The following is a 9,308-nucleotide window of genomic DNA, read 5'->3' as shown; positions in this document are numbered from 1 at the left end:
CCCTACATCTCCACTTCTCTACCTTCCCCCACCCATATACAGCCCTAACCTTCATCCTTTGCCCCTACAGATCCACCAGCCCCTCTATGACTTTTATTGGGTGACAGATCTATTAATCTCTGTTTCTGGTACATCTTTATCTAAAAGGAGCCAGAGGACCATACTCTTTCACCATCTTCTCAGAATCTACAACTTGGACTATTCCAGTCCCTCACAGGATAAGTGATGGAGGCATAGATATTAACACTTTAAATTATTCCCACCACCGTTGCATCTCAGAAGTTAAGTAGTGTGCCAAAATTAAATGTGCAACTTTTTTTTCCCTAGAGCTCTTCGAACACAGATAATGGAATATATATTTTTCCTTGTATTTCCCTGTATCAGGATTTTGCTCAGAGTAGAGGATCCATAACTGTTGTTAAGTCATCTGTGAGTAAATTTCCATATAATAATGTTACTAAATTTGAAATACCTATGATCAAATGGATTTGAGTAGGTAGGACACCAAAACAAATACACTACACTTTTTTGAGCATTAATTCCAGAATAACTGAAGTAATTGAAAATGGGTTAATAAACCATCACCCTGTGACTATCTGCACTGTGCATCCTTTATTCGCAACTACAGTGCACAGCCAAGAATTCAATATGTACACCACACTACAAAAACTGATGTTTTAATGGTTTCTTAAATATTATTTTTGTACTTATTAATCTGACATGATTCTGCAAATCTTTGTAACTTAATATCAAAGAAGGAAGAAGTACAAGATGTGAGGATTTCTATAAATTTGGTCAACCCTTTTAAAAAGAAACACAATATGATAGTGATTTTATTTGATTTCCTCCAATTCTATATGGTTAAAAAAGGAGGGGGGAATTCAATGAGAAGAGATCGCATTCACCCATCCATTTAAAATCAGTGCTTTATTTCCACGGGCTAAAAGAGTTACAGTTGCACTGTTCATTACTTTGGAAGTGTCACATTTCCTAGTATGACAAGATATATTATGGATGGGGGGTTTTACAGATGTGGAGAAATCACTTTCCAAGTTTTTTATTTGACTTTCTCCCCTTATGCTTCTTTGTACTTTAGCGGCCAACCTTGGGATAATGGGATTACTTTATGCCTTCCACATCAGGCTCTGGATGAGTGCACAGAGGCCAGTGGCAAGAGAAATAAGATGGCTGTAAAAATGCAAACACTGGAAGTTAAAAAAGGTGCACCCAATAACTTGCCCTTAAATTTAAAGGGAACTAAATGAGGAACTTCTGGACAATTTATCTTGCTGTTTACTGATAACAAGTCACTTTGTTTTTATGTGCTCAGTCTAGTATTCCATAATTTATTTGAAAGAAGATGAGAAATAATGTAGATAAATGATGAAGTGTCAGGGTCTGACGCTCTTAAATGAAGCTATTATGGTCAAAGAGAAAACGTAAAACCTGCGGCTCATTATGAGAGTGTTCTACTTGTCAGTTAAGTGAAAAGGCCTGGAATGATTTCCAGTTTATTTGTCATTGCAGTTATTAAAGCTGTCTTTTTGGTGCCATGAAAATGAATTGAAGACTTTATTCGAAGTAAATTTGTACTAAAGCTTTCAGATGTATCTTATGTGAGCTCAGTGAGGCAGGGAAGCAGCTTAAAAGCTGAAATATTACAAGGAGACAACTACCAAAGTCTTTGAAACATACCAGGATATATAAATGGCAATAAATAAAGTGTTTTCTTGACTAAGGAACAAACTTTTTGATTGATACAATAGAATAAGGTTAGTAATGGGATATAGTACTTGCTAATTGTTGGGATATATTTTATTCCAATGAGGAACAAATTGCCTACATTTTTGTGTAACATTTCTATCCGAGTATCTTTCCTATGAGTGATTTCCAAGAAGGGTAAAAGAATGTATCATTTTAAATAATACCTACTTATAAAAATGTAATGAGAATTAATGGAGCAGATCTATCAAAGAAACAGAAAGGTTTAGTTCTTGAATAACAGTAACTGCTTGGCTATAACAACAACCTCTTACAAAGCTTACAAGGTAAGAAGTTCAGAAAACCTGAGTTGCATAATCTCTTTTCCTAATTGAATTATTGGACTGCAAAAGGCTGCATCTTAGTAGAAGGAATGAATATATTATTGGCATTTTTATCTCACATGGTTGTTCTTAAAATACTTTACATCCTTGCTGATGTGTGAGAATAACTTACATTTTATCTCACGTTAGAAGGTCAAAGCAGATGGACTATTGATATGGATGAGGTAGAATTTTTTTTTCTTAAGCACTGAAAAAAAATAACCTTTTTTGTTTTTGATCAAGAAGGAGGCTTTTGGTGTTTCCTTGTACTAGTTTGGCAGTTAAAAATACTTTTTGCATAGTTTAGCTGTGCCACTTTGATGAGTGGCAATTAATAGATACAGATAAAGGACAATTGAAAGACTTTCTCTACATCAGTTTCCACCCCATTGCATGAAATAAGTAGACTCACTAAACTGAATGTTTTATTCCAAGCCTAAGAAATCTCCCAGTCATGTCTTTGAACTCTTTATTGTGGATATTACAAATGTTTGACACATCTTCAGGGTCAGTTTAAAAACAAAATGGATTCTACATCCCCCTCAGAGGTAATCCCTCGCAGAGGTAATCTTTCAGTGTTTCCGTCAGATTTTATAGCCATTTTCAGTGATATTGTCAAAGTAAAAGATCTAGCAGTCTCTCTATTATATGCCTTATTTTCAGGCACTTAAATGTGCAACAAAACCTTCCTTTGAAATAGATTTCAGTTTTATATTTGGGACATTTCAAATATTTCTGTAACTTTTATATGCTAATAACTACAAGTCCCAATGATTTAAAAATAAATGCTTCATAAACTCATAGTTGTGATGTGACAGTGGAAAAAGCTACATCATAGTAATTGCCAGTTAAAGGTGTAGAGTTTTGATTAGATTCAGACTGATTCAGATTCAGACTGTGTTTAAAATGCCCAGTAAGACTTGTAAACAAACAAAATTGGTGAATTCTTTGGATAAGCTATTATTTGGGGGTATTTTTTTAATGAAATTTATTGTCAAATTGGTTTCCATACAACACCCAGTGCTCATCCCAAAAGATGCCCTCTTCAATGCCCATCACCTCCCCTCCCCTCCCTCCCACACCTCATCAACCCTCAGTTTAGTGGGGAATTTTTTTTTATAATTAACATATTAATGTTTGTGCGTATAGAGCCACCTTTTGTGTATAGGTACACTCTTATGTAGGTATAGAAGGTCCCTATGTTTTTGAAGATACTCAAGTTTTTATTTCGGGTTGCTTAATTTACTTTGGCTGGTCAATCAAATATATTTTACCCCCATTTTACTTATTCAAGAAACAGATGTCAAACACTAAATTAGTTGAATTATAAAGTTAACAGTTTCTCTTTTTCTTGAGATCATGGAATATAGGAGGTAGAATCATATAATAAGATATATAATTTATATATTTATATATAATTTATATAAGTTATAGACTATATAATTTGAAATGGATTCAGAGATATCTAATTCAGCCTAGCTTCATAGGTAAGCAAAGCTTCAGGGGACGATTCCTGACTTTGAATATTGGAGAGACAGAAAAGTTGACCCACTAGGACTAGGCAAAAAGTATCTTATGTTCATGGTTATATGACCAACAGTCCAGCTAGCTGATTTCTTACCTGCCATGATACTAGGCTAGATTTCTTTGGTTAAAAAACCACTGGGATTTTCCTTCTTTGAAAAATACCTAGAGTCAATGTGACGGACACTGTGTCTCTTTTAACCATAGGGAGTTCAAGATCTATTAGGTTAGCTACTGGGGACTAGATACAGTTGACTTTACTATAAATTTTTATAGATTAAAATCATATTCTCCCATTTTATTTTTATACATATGTACTCATAGTGTCTGCATAGAGGTTTAATCAACATGTGTTTATTAAATATTAACATTGGAAAACAATAAGAAATTTGGGAATATACATAATCTTTTCCTACATAAATTTATAATCAACAAACTTCTAAATGAAAGAATATCATTTTTTAAATGTTTCAGTTGTTTGTCTTAAATTTCCAATTTTCCACTTTTCTCTAAAAGCATGGGAAGTAATTTTTAAATTAAAATACTGTAATCTTTTGGTATTGTAGTTCTTATTAAGGATTCAGATTTTCAGATTAGATTCTGTATTCTAATATACTGATAAAAGATATTAATTAATAAATGTTTATTGATTGTATTTAATTATCATTTTCAAGAAGGTAAATTTATGCCTCTGAGACAAATATTACATGAACAATTTTTCAAAGATTCTATTTAACCCATTATAATGACTGAGCCAGCAAGTTTAAATCAGTTCAAAGGTCATTTGATGACATAGTATAGAGGCAATTTTAAAGAGAAATATTAGGATAAGATTCTTGGGTTAGGCATAAAGCTGTTTTTTTTTCAAGGCAATAAATTATAACTTTTGGGGTTATCTCTTCCATTGAACAAAAATTATTTGTGTCCCTTCCTGACAAAAATGTATAAATTAACTTCTATTCCTACAAATGGATAAGCAAATACAAAATCAAGCAACAAAAGAATACTCAGTTATCTATCAGTTGTTTCCAACTTCATGTCATTTTTCTGATAGTTATATGTAATCATTGTGATCTTTTTTTCTTCAAAACTATTACCCTAAAATAAAGTTACTACAATAACATGCCACTGTGGCTTGATTAGACTGTGTAGCATTTCCATAGTGTCCCAAAGTAGATAGTGTTGCTGGCTTTCATATTAGAACAGCTACTTAAAAATATTGGTCTGATCAGCATCTTTTTTTTTTTTTAATGTTTATTCATTTTTTTAAGAGGCAGAGAGAGACAGAGCCTGAGTGGGGGAGGAACAGAAACAGAGGGAGACACAGAATCTGAGGCAGGCTCCAGGCTCTGAGCCAAGAGCACAGAACCTGACGCGGGGCTCTAACTCACAAACCACGAGATCATGATCTGAGCTGAAGTCGGATGCTCAACTGACTGAGCCACCCAGGTGCCCTGGTTTGATCAGCATCTTATTTGACATTTGAATATTTTTCTAATACATTTTCTGAAAATGGCCTGATAAATCTAGTTACATTGATCCCATTAAAGGGGAAGTTAAAACTTAAATCTTAGTGATGCTTATCTTAAAGAGATGTATGAATAAAGGATCAAGGAATTCCTTCATAATAAGTGAATAGCCACATGCTTGTTGCATATTGAATTCTGTACCCACAAAATTCATATGTCAAAGCCTTAACCCCTAATATGACTATATTTTGAGATAAAGTCTTTAAATATATCATTAAAGCAAATTAAGTCATATGTATGGAGCCCTAATCTGAAAGGACCGGTGTCCTTTTAAGACAAAGAGACATCAGATATGTGTGTGCGCAGAAGAATGATCATGTGTGGACACAGTGAGAAGGCAGCCAGCTATAAGCCAAGGGGAGAGGCTTCAGAGAAACAAACCCTGCCTGCATCTTGATTTTGAAATTCCAGCCTCCAGAATTGTGAGAAAATACATTTTTCATCCATCCAGTCTGTAGTATTTTGTTATGGCATCCCCAGCCGACTGATACGCTTTTATTCACTAGAATGTCTATGCAGTATTAAATATAACCTATGCAGTAAAAATTCTATGGGTACTAAAGGTAGCATTTTATAAACTTATATAAATTCAAATCCAGTTGGTCATAATCACTTCAATGTGCAGATAGGTTAGAAGAAACTGGAAAAAATAACCAAAGAAAACTATGTATAAAATAGCACCAAAATATTTACTGTAAACTGCCTTAAACTCTTATTCATTTGCCCTTACCAGAATGTCTCTTCTATTTTTTTTAAGTCAATTCATCCTCCTTTCTCACTTCTTAATATGCATTTTCTCCATTCCCTAAACTGAAGCAAGAATAAATTTCTTGTTCATTTCAATTACTTCTCAGAGAAAATACCACTAGTTTTGAAGAGCCTGACTCCATTGGACAGCTGGTCCTGTTTCTTAATCCCAGTTTGCATTGCTTCTGGCTAGATCTACTCACCAGAAGGTGTTGAATCAAAAGGACAACTTGAGTCACAATTGTGTCTTACTAAGGCTTTGTTCAGCGATATATGTTTGTATTTCTACATCAAGCTTAGAAATAGACTAAAGATGACAAGCATGCAACAACCACTCTCTAGTCTTCAATACTGTTGAGCAATCCAGATCCTGGCTTTTGGTCAGTGATATATTATTTTTTATTTATGGATGGTAGACTAATGTTGAGGAAAAGAACATAAGGAAATATGACAAAAAAGGTATACATTTTATCCTATTAATACTTCCAGAAAAAATATTTAAAAATTCTGATTGAATTCCTAATATTTCTGACATGCTACCTGGTAACTGGAGACCCTGGTATTTCCCCTTGTCTTTACTTTCCTTCTCTGTATTCTTTCTTACTTCTCTTTCTAGTTTCCCATATGCCACTTCCTTTAAAAAAAAAAAAAAGACCATTTAGGTTCCTCACACTCATTGGCAGTTTATGATATCAAAGCTCTTCCGGCAGCTTTTCCGTATGATAAAAACATAAAACCTGGTTGTGAAAATCTTGTATAGAAGCAGTGTAAACTGTTTTTTTCGGGCCCCAAAAAGGAGAGTCAGCCACCACAATAGCTAACGTTCGTTATGTGAAATAAAACATGGGCAATATGTTTGTTCACTTAGCCTGTTTCTTGGAGCCTCACCTCTACTTCTAAATCATCCAGAGTAAGCCGCATGCAAATTCAATTATCTATTCCAATAGATGGGAATAGCAATTTTTGGGGGTATGTTTATCTTTCCTTTGAATAGATAAAATAAACTTTCAATCTTAATTATACTGATATTATTGAGGTGGTGAGAATATCGTTTTCATGGCCCCATATGTTGAATTCATATAGTGAGCCAAGGGGAATTCAAATGACTTCTTCAATATCACCCAAGAGCCTTTGGAGGAGTCTTACTCCCAGAACAATGATTTTTCCATTTTGCCACATGGCTGTAGAAAACCCATACCTGATCTCAAGTACATTTTTCTAAATAAAGGGTAATCAACAGTCAGACACGTGGTAAACATATTAGGCTGCTGCTGTTACTCTGGTGTGCTATTATTTGGGGCCTATGAATAGGAAATGTAAAGTAATCTCACAAGGAATTTTATTCTAATGTTTTTTCAAAGAATAAAAGCTTTTCTTTGAAAGGAGTTAGGATGACAAAAACCTAAGATTATTAGAAACCTGGTAGTAGATCTTTCCTTGGCAAGATTAGGGTGAGTTATTACTAGTAAGTCGTAAGCAGGGTTCATTCATTTTCCTTTCGTAAGATGAACTTCAAAGGAACAGTTGCCAAAGGCTTTGTGGCAGATCATTCAGTCACAATGCATTGGATTAAAGAAATACAGTACCTTCCTAGCCTTTCCATCTAGTATCCTACAACTAGTCTCTCTACCTGGACTAAACCTCAGATGTTTTGATTGTTAAAATTCTAATGTAGCCACATGTTGGTGGAGAAATTTAAAGCTTCTTATTTTTCATCACTGTGCTATGCTGCTTTCCAAGAAACTACTAGGCATTAAAATGTCACTTCTATTCATAATATCAAAATTCTTAATATATTATTCAATTTATACATAGCCATGTAGAATATTTTCTTCCCTGGAGTGATCACCTTATTCACTGTGTGTGAAACCTGTCTTTTTATTTCTAAATACCAATTTTAGTAACATTATTTAAGAAACCAGAATAATAAAGGTTCAAGAAATAAACTCACAGATAAATGGTTTCTACTCTTTCTGGCTTCCTTATGAATAAAGTATTTTTCTACCGTATAGAGTCTATGTGCTTCTTACAAAAAGAAATTGTCTCTCTCATGACAGATGTTCTCCCTTAAAGTACTTTTGTTAACCAGATCTCAAAGGTATCATTTGACCTCCTTATGACTGTACTATTTTTTCCCATTTGCTAATGGGATAGTGTAGTCTTAATTTTCTAAGATAGGGGACATTGACTTTTCATAAACAAAATATGTTTCATTATCTATCATTGAAAATGAAATGAATTTAGGGATGATAAAATCACTTCCTAAAGACAGCTTTGTTTTGATGTGGGTGTGAGAAGTCTAGCAGGGAAAAGAAAACTTGCATACCTACTGGAAACTTAAGATGGGCAGAAGAATGAAGCAAACATATATGGGATTCTACAAATATATTTTAATAGACTGATTATTTTTATTAAATTATTGTAATAAAACTTGATGCACCTCATACTCAAAGATGTTTTCCATATTTTATTCACATGCTTTTGGTCCTAGTTTGTTTATAGATAGCAAAATGGGTATGTTTGTTCATTTATAGAAAGGAATTTGATAAATTATTATTTTTTTTCCTCTTAAAATTTCTTGTAAAGGCCATATATATTCCTTATTTTGGAGCCAAGATTCTAACTTCAGGGTTTTTTTTTATGCTGATTCCAGTGAATGTACTGCTATATGTATTTGTTAAGTTTGTTAGAATACTAAGTAACTGGATACACAACTAGAAACCACAAAAAAACCCAACTGTAGCCAACTTGTAAAATCAAGAAGAAGGTGAAAAACCAAGAATCCAGATCGGGGAACCTCAGCTAGAAACTTCCACAGATATTCTGTTTAAAATTTTGTAGTAAAATTGACACAGTTTTAAAGAATTTTAGAAGGGTGCCTGGGTTGCTCTGTTAAGTGAATGACTTCTGCTCAGGTCATGATCTCACAGTTTGTGGGTTCAAGCCCCATGTCAGGCTCTGTGCTGACAGCTCAGAGCCTGGAGCCTGCTTCAGATTTGGTGTCTCCCTTTCTCTCTCTGACCCTCCCTTGCTCACACTCTGTCTCTCTTTCTCTCATTCTCTCTCTCAAAAAAAAAATAAACATTAAAAAAAAGTTTAAATATTTTTAGAAACTTGGCCCCTTAGTTACAAATGTCCAATTTCTAATGACACAGAGATTAGCATGGCCCCTGCACAAAGATGACCTACCAATTCACAGAATGTTCCATATTTTTCTGAGGTGACAGGCTTTCTACTGTCACCTGTAAGCAGAGGGACTCTGAGATCATGAGAAGAAGCAGAAAAATACAAATGAGAAGGAGGAGCCCAGGTAGCTTTGTGGCTTCATGTCCAACCCTCTTGCCCTTACTTAGCCTGTGTCACACCATGCTAGCTCCTCCTGTAGTGCTCACATTTGCCACCACTGTGACATCCCCTTTCCCTG

The 9,308-nt window shown here is 34.3% G+C and overlaps 1 non-coding gene across 1 annotated transcript; it reads left to right on the top strand.

The window, feature by feature from the left end:
• The first annotated feature begins 8,993 nt into the window (after positions 1 to 8,993).
• Positions 8,994 to 9,099, top strand: LOC122482295. The gene has a single exon (XR_006297093.1). It is a non-coding gene; the product is annotated as a U6 spliceosomal RNA (small nuclear RNA).
• The last annotated feature ends 209 nt before the right edge of the window (positions 9,100 to 9,308 follow it).

This window comes from Prionailurus bengalensis, chromosome C1, assembly GCF_016509475.1.
Source record: "Prionailurus bengalensis isolate Pbe53 chromosome C1, Fcat_Pben_1.1_paternal_pri, whole genome shotgun sequence".
Lineage (NCBI taxonomy): Eukaryota > Metazoa > Chordata > Mammalia > Carnivora > Felidae > Prionailurus > Prionailurus bengalensis.
Note: the sequence above shows the minus strand (reverse complement) of the source record. Positions and strands in the feature narration are given on the sequence as shown.